Here is a 10,761-nt window from a genome sequence, read left to right as displayed (position 1 = left end):
CTGAGAAACGTCTCATCCGATGTACACACATACAGACAGGGGAATCGCTGTCAAGAGGGTGGATGCCGAGAGCTGGTGAGCGATGCGGTGATAAATTAATGACACTAACAGTACGTCTTGTGTTTAACTGCAGCCGCCGATTTAATCGGACTCGTCTGATAACGTTGGCCGTTGTCGCCAATATGTAAATACGACCGCGACGCTGGGCGTTTTCTAATGTTCTCTCAACGCTGAGAATCGTGTCGCAGAGAGCTAACCTAGCTTGGGCAGCTAACGTTAGCTAGCAAGTTACCCACCAGGCTAAGCTAGCTGGCGAGCAAGCGAGCCCTGCCCGGCTGCTTGCGGGCTGGTCGGCGAGTGTCAAACCCGGGAAAGGCAGCGGACACCAGGTACCGACTAGTTAGCCTCGGTGACCGCCGTTGTTGTTGTTTTTTTTAATGTCATTCGCGTATGTAACCTTTGTCGCACCGGTCACTCGAGAGTCTTTTCCGGCGAAAATTGCGCCCAGGGCGTTAAAAGGCCGTATTATTGAAAGCTTGCGACGTAGCCTTCCCATGACTTGGGCCGTGTCATCTCGGAGAGTTTCGGTGAAACTGGATAACGTTAACTGCGCCTGCGGGGATTCCGCTGCACCTTCCTGCTTAGCCATACTCGTTTTCGTTAATAGTGCGGCGGTTAGTTTTCCTTTAGGACAGCCGGTTAGCTTTCTGTCTTATTTCATGTGCCATTTGAGGAATCGGCGTCCGGGTTCCAGATGAGTTGCCCTGATCGGAACAGCAAAAAAAAAAACGGTCGTCAGTTATCTGCAATTGGAGTATTGTCTCTATAAGATGAATCATGCAGCTAGGTTGGCTGTTATAACGCTTGACCCACGCAGAACTTCAGAAACCGCTTCTGTAATTTAACCTCAAGTCAGACCAGATACTAACAATGCACGTTTCCGCCCACGATAAGTAGCATCAATTTCAACAGTCCATTAAGTCCAGCGTAGATTTTAATTGCATCGATAAGTAAGCTAACGTTGCCCCACTTACAGTAAGAATTCTGTCTGTCCTATCACGAGGAATGATTTTCCCATACTGCTCTGTGGGGTTTGGAAATTAAAGAAAAAACAAGTCTTATCGTTGATTAATCAAAGCCCTGGAGGCGTTGTTCATGAATGTGTAATGCTATAGCTGGTTGTATCATTTCATATCACAATGTTTAGTTTGCAGCCTTTGGTAGATTGGTAATTCTGGGTATAGTCTGTTTGATCGATGGGTTACTTATCTTTTTATTAATGAGATGCATGAAACAAGAAAGCCAGTGTGCCTATATATTTATAACTTTTAATGGTTTAAAGGCATTACAAATGGCAGGAAGGTTTCTCATTCTTTGGATACTTGGTCAGCTGGTTGTTTAAGAAAACGAAACGGATGCTGTTTTACTAGGAAATTTTTTTTTTTTACGAAAGAAACAGTGGCAAATTGTTAAGTATTTTGTTTGTGTTGAATTTGCCGTCTTGGTATTCTGTGTATTCTAATAGGAGCTTAGTTGTTTTTCATTGACAATGTTAAGTTTTAGTTACTGCACTGCTGGTATTGTTGAAACAGTAGATACAGTGAAAGAATGGATGGGGTATTACATTTTGTGTATAATGTTATGAAACTTAAGGGTACTTATGACCTTTGACCTTTTAAAACAAAAATATGGTTACTGTTTGCATTTTTATGGCAAGCTTGACAGTTTGTGGGAAGCCCAATACAACTTTAAATGACTCTAAAATCTTAATTAAGTTGCAAATCATAATGTAGCTCCTTTTCAAAGGGACATGTCCTTTTTAAGCCTTTAGATACACAATACCTACTTTTGTTTGACTACCTTTGCTGCAGGCTTATGGAGAGCTTTTACAGACACAACCTAGGCCTGCGTGTTGACATCTGCCACAGCTGTGAGGCCATGGAAATACATGCTGGGGTCTGCAAAATTCCTGTCTCTTTGTGCACACATTCTCTCCCATGGCTTATTCACCACCCTGCCTGAATAGCCATTATTAACTGGTGAACTAATGCTCAGGCATGAGTTGTTTTCGTGATTTTTATGAGCCATTTTGGAGTGACACTTTTCCTTAGTTCAACACAGAATTAGGATGTATGTGTTAGGAAGTCAATTTACGGTCACAAGATTACTGTTTGCGGCTGCTTTGGGTGAAGCATAGGCCAGGCCTGTGCTATACCACCACTGTCTCCATGGGCCAGAGTGATATTTTCCCTCAACAAAGGAGCATTCTAATGTTTCTCTTGTTGCACAGTTTTAGATTATGCAGTTGAATGTCACAATGGAATCTTTGATGGGGGATGGGAGGGGCGATCCATGACAAATTGTGGCGAAGGACTCTAATGTTTTATGGCTGTGTGTGTGTGTGTGTGTGTGTGTGTGTGTGTGTGTGTGTGTGTGTGTGTGTGTGTGTGTGTGTGTGTGTGTGTGTGTGTGTATGTATGTATATACATATATATATATATACATACACATATCTTCCTCCCACCCTTTTTCGGGTGGTGTGTGTCTTCTTCAAGTTTGGGTCCTCTACCAGAGGCCTGGGAGTTTGAGGGTTCTGCGCAGTATCATAGCTGTTAAGGACTAGAATTGCACTCTTCTGGACAGAGACATCAGATGTTGTTCCTGGAATCTGCTGGAGCCACTCTCCCAGTTTGGGGGTCACAGCCCCTAGTGCTCTTATTACCACTGGGACTACTGTGGATTTCACCTTCCACATCCGATCTAGTTCTTCCCTCAGCCCTTGGTATTTCTCTAGCTTCTCATGCTCTTTCTTCCTGATGTTGCTGTCGCTCGGGATTGCTACATCAATCATTACTGCTGTATGAAATATGGTTTGTCACGGTTTTCCATCAAACATAGTAATTGGGGAACTTTTTAGGTCAGGCAGAATTAATATTTGAAAGCATTAAATCTTTGTTAGAATTTAACTGAATCCTCCCAAGTGAAATTTTGCCTCAGCCTTTCCTTTTCAAAGTGAGCAAGTGCCGCTAGTAGTTATGTTTCCTCCAGTGAGCTTTGGGATTCTGCGAAAGCCATCTTCTTAGCTTGATGTCATAGGAAAAACAGGTGTTACAGGAAGGAAACAAAATGTTATCGTTAGGTTGTTGAAAAGGCTTCCCCTCCCTAGACACCTACTCAGTGATCTTGCTTGGCCATGTTGACACCACGAACAAAAGGGGTAGTCCTGGAGCTAAATTAGATGGATTTAACTGTATATCTTGACAGACAGGCTTCTTAATGTCCTCACCCGCAAGCCAGTTTAAGTCGGCGGTAGTGAATTTTTTTATGCTTTGACACACTTTTGTTTGGTAAATATCTTTATGGTTGGCTTGTTGGCATGGATATGTCAGATAGAGGAATCGAATCCGATTCAATTTGATCACCAAACTTGATAGATATTCAAAAAATGTCTTACGTACACTAGTGAAAAGGTATAATTAACATCCTGCAAGAATTTCACAATACACGTTGGTCACATACGACACTGTGCAAGGACAATGGCATGGATATGTCAGATATACAGAAATAGAATCGTATTCAATTTTATCACCAAATTAGATATTCAAGAATCTGTCTTGCATACACTGCAAAGGTATAATTATAATCTTGCAAGAGTTCACATTACATGTTGGTCACACATGGCATGGTTTTGCGACAACAGGATGTCATGAAGTCAAAGAGGGCAGTGAAAGACACACTAACTTCTAATTCATAATCAAATAAGATGGATGCAAAAGAAGCTGTTGGCCAAAAATGTATCTGTAGTAACTTTTATGGGGTGACAATGCTTTATTATTAGCAAATTTCATTATGGAATAGTGATATTAATGCAAAAGTATGTCACTTACTGATGAAGAGCCCCTGACCTAGGGTGTACTTTATACTGGATTATGCTAGCTGGGTTACACCTGAAAGAATGCATGTATTCACTGAAATATTTGTCATTTTAATCCAGTAACCACAAGATTATCATATTTCAACAAAGAATTTGTAATGAATATTTGTAATGAACATTGTAAGACAAAAGCATTCTGAATAAATATAGAACCATCTCTTTATTTTTAAGAAATGTAAAAAAATACATCATGATCCTTTGTAATTTGCAATTTAAAACCATTATCGTTGCTAAAAGTAAGACAGACATAGCAATATGACATTTCGGCATTGACCTTTGTAGACGTGGAAGACGAGCACCATCAGAGTGTGCTTTTCATCACCGAACATTAGATAATATCCACCAACTGCTCAGTGTTTTCCCTCCCTATGTATTTGTGAAATGTAGGCTTTGAGTTTTAGTGTCTCTTGTGTCACATAATTTACATTTGTATAAACAATACTAATGACACTGTTTGCACTGTTAGGGCACCTTTTTTTGAAAGAAGAGATGTGTTAGCATTACATCCAGATTTGTAACATCCAAATAAATCTATTTTCCACTTTTTTTTTTCTCTCCAGGTGGAAAGCTGTTCCATTTACTGCTTCATGAATACGGTTTCAATCTCATATACCTAAACCTGGTAGCCAATTTTATTGGTAGAGTAGAATAAGCAGCCAGTGCCCAGTGGGAAGTGGCAAGTGTGGTTGTAGATTGGAGAGAGAGAGGGGGCATCTAGCATGGGAAATCTCCCCCTTGTTGTCTCCTGGGAAACCAATCTAGGCTTAGTCTGTGGGCTATCTATGTGTCCCAGAGCCAAAGATCCCCAGTGAGGTGCTTGAACACATGTACACTACATAATCACCGCGTACAAGAATTTAGGCTACCTTGAAACTCTGAAGTTAAATGATACTTTACATCTCATGGTCCCTGCAAGACGGTTATCATTTTCTTGTCTTCTCCCCTGGGAGGTCAGCCCTCGGGGTAAGTTATAGAACAATTTGCCTTGAGTGAGTAGGAATCCAGTGTTTTGCTAAAGGACTCCTCAACTGGTTTCAAGGACAGTCTCCTTGCTCAATACATGTCCATGCTGCCACTGTTATATGCCCGTAAGTGGCCCAATTACTGAAAGATGTTTATCCCTAATTTTGTTTAGGGCTGTGATGGTATGGATTTTTTCTTAATGCAGTGCGGTTTGGCGGTTTAGAATATTTTTTTCTACAAATGCGGCATATTGCCTCGTCCAAATTTACTGGCTCCCCTGTCACCTGGCTCAAAGCCAAAATGTGCCCAAATAGGCAACGTAATATTTGCCTTTGGAGCTAGATTTATCGCCATTGTTGAATATCTAGCAACTGGCGTCAACTCTATGGGTGTTACCACATAAGAGAAGTGTGTTCGCTGGAATCACCCACCTGCAATCAAAATCTAACTCCAACTGTTCACTTTATGCTGCTGTCTTTTATGTCTGTAGTGTGTGTGTGTGTGTGTGTGTGTGTGTGTGTGTGTGTGTGTGTGTGTATTCAACTGAACATTCTCTGTAGATATTACAAATACTCACTTGAGCCTAGAAATAATGAATAATAATCGGCACACACACAAAAGAAGTCCCCAATATGTTTAATGGACTGTCCCTCTCCCTTGCTTGCGAAGCTGAAGTGACAAGCAACTGAAAAGTTTTGTTTCTCCAGAAGTCCTTGAACATAGGATGGAAGACAGTCAGTGATGATAACTAATGATGATTGTGTTTATATTTATTAATGTGTTTATATTCATATCACACACCATATGCAGTCCTGTAACTTTCATCATCTAAAAAAAGAAATACAAAAAAACATTTGTGGTGATGGCAGTAATCAGGTCAACCCCGCGGTAGGTATCACATGATCGTGGTCATGCGGTTATCGTCACAGCCCTAATTTTGGTTATCATGTGTAATTATTCAAGGTTCACTCTTTTCAAGCCTTCACTGGTAGATGGATACCTGCAGTTACTGTGCTTTGGGGTTTATCCACACCATTTATCTGGATTTCCCATGTAAAGTTTAGGGATGCACTGGTATCATTTTCATTGCTGATACAGATTCCAAGTGTGAATCTTTAAGTATTGGTGGTCACCAAGTTCTGATCCATTAATGTTGCTGGACAGTGCAAACTTAGACCATTAGTTAGGGGTCAGTGGGCAAAATAGTTGAGACAGAATTTTTTTTTTTTTTTTTACCTGCCATTAAAGAAATATGTTTCCATGTGCAAAAATTGGAGTAAATCAAGCCATTTCGCTTTTATTAAGGATTTGTTACCTGTGGCTTTTCGTATTAGATTTTAGTCTTGGATAAAATCTCAGATACCGATTCTCAATTTTAGCCTGGTATTGGCCTGATATCCAGTACCGGCATAGGCACATCTCTGATTAAAAAATAAAAACCCTGCTGGCTCCGTAATTAGACCTGAATATGTCTTACTTCCACAGCAACTCCATATCCTGTCTGACTGTGTCTGGAGTTAAAAAGAAAATTCTTACCTTTGTCCTGGCTAAAAATACAACACCCGGCTCGCTGGCATGCTGCAAAACCTGGAGCCTTAGAATATAGCTGTCTGAATATAGGCTGGGGGAAGCCTTTCTGTCCCCATAGGTTGCCAGTCTGTCTTTTAAGAATTGAACTGCATCAGAGACTTTCCAGTGCTTTTTTTTTTTTGTTGAAATCCACTAGCCGGATTTGCAAAACACTGTTGTAAAATACTATATTATAGTAATTATGATATAATTTACAGTATAATGTTTATCCAGCGAAATCTGAGCTAGTGCAGTTTGTTCATAATCTGTTGCTGAAATGTAGCCATGATTTGTGTAAAAGCTTCCTAGCAGGTCAGAGGTCAAGTTAGTCAGTTTTTATACCCACAGTATTAATAAGTGTTGTACTATCCATTGTCCTCTTGCTCATCTTGGTGAAAATAAGGTTGAAGAGAAATGTTGTGAGGCTTGTATTCCTTGTTCAGTGTGTTTGACTTATTTGGTGAAATATCATATCAGTATTTGAGTCAAGCAAGGCCACTGATGTTTAAATGTGGGCTTACAAAAGCATCACAGACCTGTTTAGTCCTCAAGCATGTCCTTTGTTGGAACGGGCTGTCTGCTATTTTTATAGGAGCCATAAGCTACTTACAGTGTCTGTTGTGGTATTATAGGTTAACAAACATTGTCCAGCCAGCTGTATCAGCCTTTTTACTGATGGGTTTATTTATTGTTTTCCTCTACATTTATTCAGCATACTGGACTACCACAGCAACAGGGCTTTCCTCTAGGATATGGAGTAGGCAGCAAGTGGGAAAAAGAAGCCAGCTTGGCATGTCAGTAGGGTTGGGTAACATAATGGTAATACTACTCTTACCAGCACTGCTTATCGATCCAGTACTTGAACAATACTCTTATCAGTTATTTTTGTTAATTTTTAAGAGAAAAGCAAAAACAAAAAATGAAACATTAAGAACAGAATTAGCATTGCTTGATTTTCTCATGTCTGGACAGAAGCGTTATTTTAATCATTAACGCATGTTTGTATAATTAAGTCAACTCCATGTGGGCTCTGGCTGCTAGCATACATAACATACCTGAGGTGGATGGGGCAACAAGAGATGAACTATGAGCTAAGCAGTCGAAGCTGCGTTTTTCCACCTGTATTTGATGCACTTAAGCCAGATGTTTCGAAAGATTGCTTGTGTTTCAACCCTTGCATGCAAAAGACATTGTTGCACTTGTCGCAGTGAGCATTGTCAGCATCGACTCTAGCGACGTATAACCAGACTTTTGACCGTTTGGTTCTCCATTAGTTCGGCAGTGTCACTAAGACCAGGCTGTGTGTGTGCGTGTGTGTCAGAGAGAGGCAGAGGAAGCTGGCCCCGCCCCTTGGTGGTACAAGACAACATTTATGTAGCCTAAATAAATAGGAACTTTATTTTCTTAATTTCTCCAATACCGATAGCGGAACTGTTGATGTCGGAGCTTATCTTATACGACAGTCTTTAATAATTTAACACCAGTGCCCGTTTAATACCGGGTTTCGGTACCCATCCCTATAAACATTTTTGCCATAAAAGCCCAAATTTGGTGGCCTCTGCCACATTTTAATGCCACTATTTCATCATGAACACCGATCTTGGGGCGTCCAGGTGGTGTGGCGGTCTATTCCGTTACCTACCAACCCAGTGATTGCTGGTTTGAATCCCTGTGTTACCTCTGGCTTGGTCGGGCGTCCCTAAAGACACAATTGGCCGTGTCTGCGGGTGGGAATCTGGATGTGGGTATGTGCCCTGGTCGCTGCACTAGCACCTCCTCTGGTCAGTCGGGGTGCCTGTTCGGGGAGGAGGGGAACTGGGGGGAATAGCATGATCCTCCCACGCGCTATGCCCCCTGGTGAAACTCCTCACTGTCAGGTGAAAAGAAGCGGCTGGTGACTCCACATGAGATGTGGTCGTCTGCAGCGACCATGGAGCAGTGACCGTAACGGCTCGGAAAAGTGGGGTAATTGGTTTGGTACAATTGGGAAGGAAAAAGGGGGAAAAAATCTCATCTCATCTCATCTTCAGCCGCTTTTCCGGGGTTGGGTCGCAGTGGCAGCAAGCTAAGTAGGGCACTCCAGACATCCCTCTCCCCAGCAAAAAGGGGGGGAAAATCCACCCCCCCAAAAAATAAAATAAAATTAAACACTGATCTTATTTATTGCATATTTAATGAGTTTGCCTACCTGATTGTAAACATGTAATGAATTATTGTAAAGGAGAATTATGCTTCTTGTGTGTTTTTTAGCCCACACAGTCTGTAAATAGTGATTCATATTTAAAACCACACCTATTCCTGACTGATCAGAACTTTTGTAATTAAGAATCATTAGACCTTATTTATTTTTTATTTGATTCATTGACAACTTAACTGTAGGGTTTAGCAAGGCATGCCGCAATGATGGTTAATGTATTGTTTTACCAGAAACATAAATGCACTCTTATTCAACAAAAATAAACATGGTTATTTTAAGGGGGAACATGTTTTTAATCCCATGTTTTACCTAACCTGTGTATTGGTTTTAAATTAAATTATTTGTAACATTATTATTATTATTATCAGTTTGCATAATTGGTCAATGGCAAAAAAACAAAAGTGTTCTAGGACATTTTAAACTGTAAAATTACAGTGTGAGGTTGAGGCACAGCCTACATTTTCCTCATATGACATAGGCCTGTTACTTTGACAACATTGCCTGTTTTAGTGTGTTGCAATTCATGCTACAGATGGCTCTGCTGTAAAAATCACAATGTAAATGAAGATAATTAATTCCTTCGTTCATTCATTAAGCCCATAAATGTCTGTGTGGCGTATATAGAAAATGCAACGCTTTCACGGAAGTTTTTAATACTTAAGGTGCAATCGTCAAGTTGCTGCCACCAGTATTTTGTGAAGTAGCCCGTCTGAAAAGGATGTCCCCTGTCCGTGCAATCAATGCAATTCTTGAAGTGTTTTGTCATCAATTATTTTGCTAATATTTTCAAACACCGAAGACGACTGCTCTCTACTTGGCAGGACACAGCCTCTCAGAGCGTGCACACACACTCACGTTCACATGGCGGCAGGACTGATACAGACGGGCACGTTTTTCTGCCGTCATGCTCGCATTGTTTTGAAACAGAGGCTAGTGTCGTTAATGTACAGGCAGAGCGAATCCCAACTTGTTCATCAAAACTATTTTATTGGAATCAAAAATTAATATATTAAAATAGCTGGCTCGACTTAAATGAGTGGTCGGCTCTTTGGCAGGCACTTATTTAGGAATTTATTGAAGGATAGCCCCTTGAGATGTAGCATCTAATTTTCAAAGGGGGTCCTATTGACAAATACAAAATTATAAAACATACAAACAAAAACTGCATCACATAACAAACATACACTGCAAATACACAGATACAGACAACTCCCTCTCCCACCCAAACCCCCAGTCCTCAAAAATTGTACAAGAAAAATTTGATACAATGACCTGGATAATAAATCAATTAACTCAACAAAGAGCAATTCAAGCAGTTTTTCTTCAAGTACACACAAAAGCATTAGCAGGTTGTTTTAAGATTAGAAAATAAAGATGTCTTGAAGCAGCAGAAAGAGGTTATAGGTCTCAGAAAAAGAGGAAGATTATTCTGGTTGTATGGAGCTTTGTATTGGAATGACCTGCATCCGACTTCTTTGAAAATTCTGGGGACCAAAAGAAAGGGATATTGCATATGTCTGAGTGGATATGAAGAGCTACACAGAACCAAAAACTGTTTCAAATGGGAAAGACAATTAATGTAAACACTGGAGGATGAACTGAACCCAGTGAAATTGCCTTCAAGATTTAAGCTGCAACCAATTAAGTGACTCATACGTGAAACAATGTATGACATGGACATCTCAAAACAAATCTACATAAAGAATTATACACAACATTAAGGGGCCTAAGATAAGTGTCAGATGTGTTCTGGTAGACAGTGTCAGCATAATCAATAGGTAGTATCAACTGAGAAATTATTTTTCTGACGTAAAATGTAAAACAATTAATTGAGCGATGAAGTGAACTCAGACAACCATTTTTTTTTTTTAGATAATAAAATCAATGTGGGGCTTAGAAGAGAGTTCAGGGTCAATCTAAAGTCCAAGATATTTGAGCGAATCAACTTTCTCAAGGGGTAAGTTTATGGTAAGCTCTGCAGCACAGCACAACCAGAAAATGTAAAAAAAAAAAATGATAGCCTGTGTTTAGATTTTCAGTGACTGATAATGCCCTTTGATGCCCCCATATTAAGCAGACAACTCGGGGAGGGTTGATC

General features: G+C 40.3%; 1 protein-coding gene across 1 annotated transcript in view; it reads left to right on the top strand.

Moving 5' to 3' along the window:
* Nucleotides 1-45: 45 nt before the first annotated feature.
* The window catches only part of LOC130111078 (granule associated Rac and RHOG effector protein 1-like), a 96,479-nt gene continuing 85,763 nt past the window's right edge, over nucleotides 46-10,761 (top strand). The window contains exon 1 of the mRNA XM_056278102.1: nucleotides 46-75. The gene's annotated coding sequence lies outside the window, so the exon portion shown is untranslated. The remainder of the gene's footprint in view (nucleotides 76-10,761) is intronic.

Source organism: Lampris incognitus, chromosome 4, assembly GCF_029633865.1.
Source record: "Lampris incognitus isolate fLamInc1 chromosome 4, fLamInc1.hap2, whole genome shotgun sequence".
Taxonomy (NCBI): domain Eukaryota; kingdom Metazoa; phylum Chordata; class Actinopteri; order Lampriformes; family Lampridae; genus Lampris; species Lampris incognitus.
Note: the sequence above shows the minus strand (reverse complement) of the source record. Positions and strands in the feature narration are given on the sequence as shown.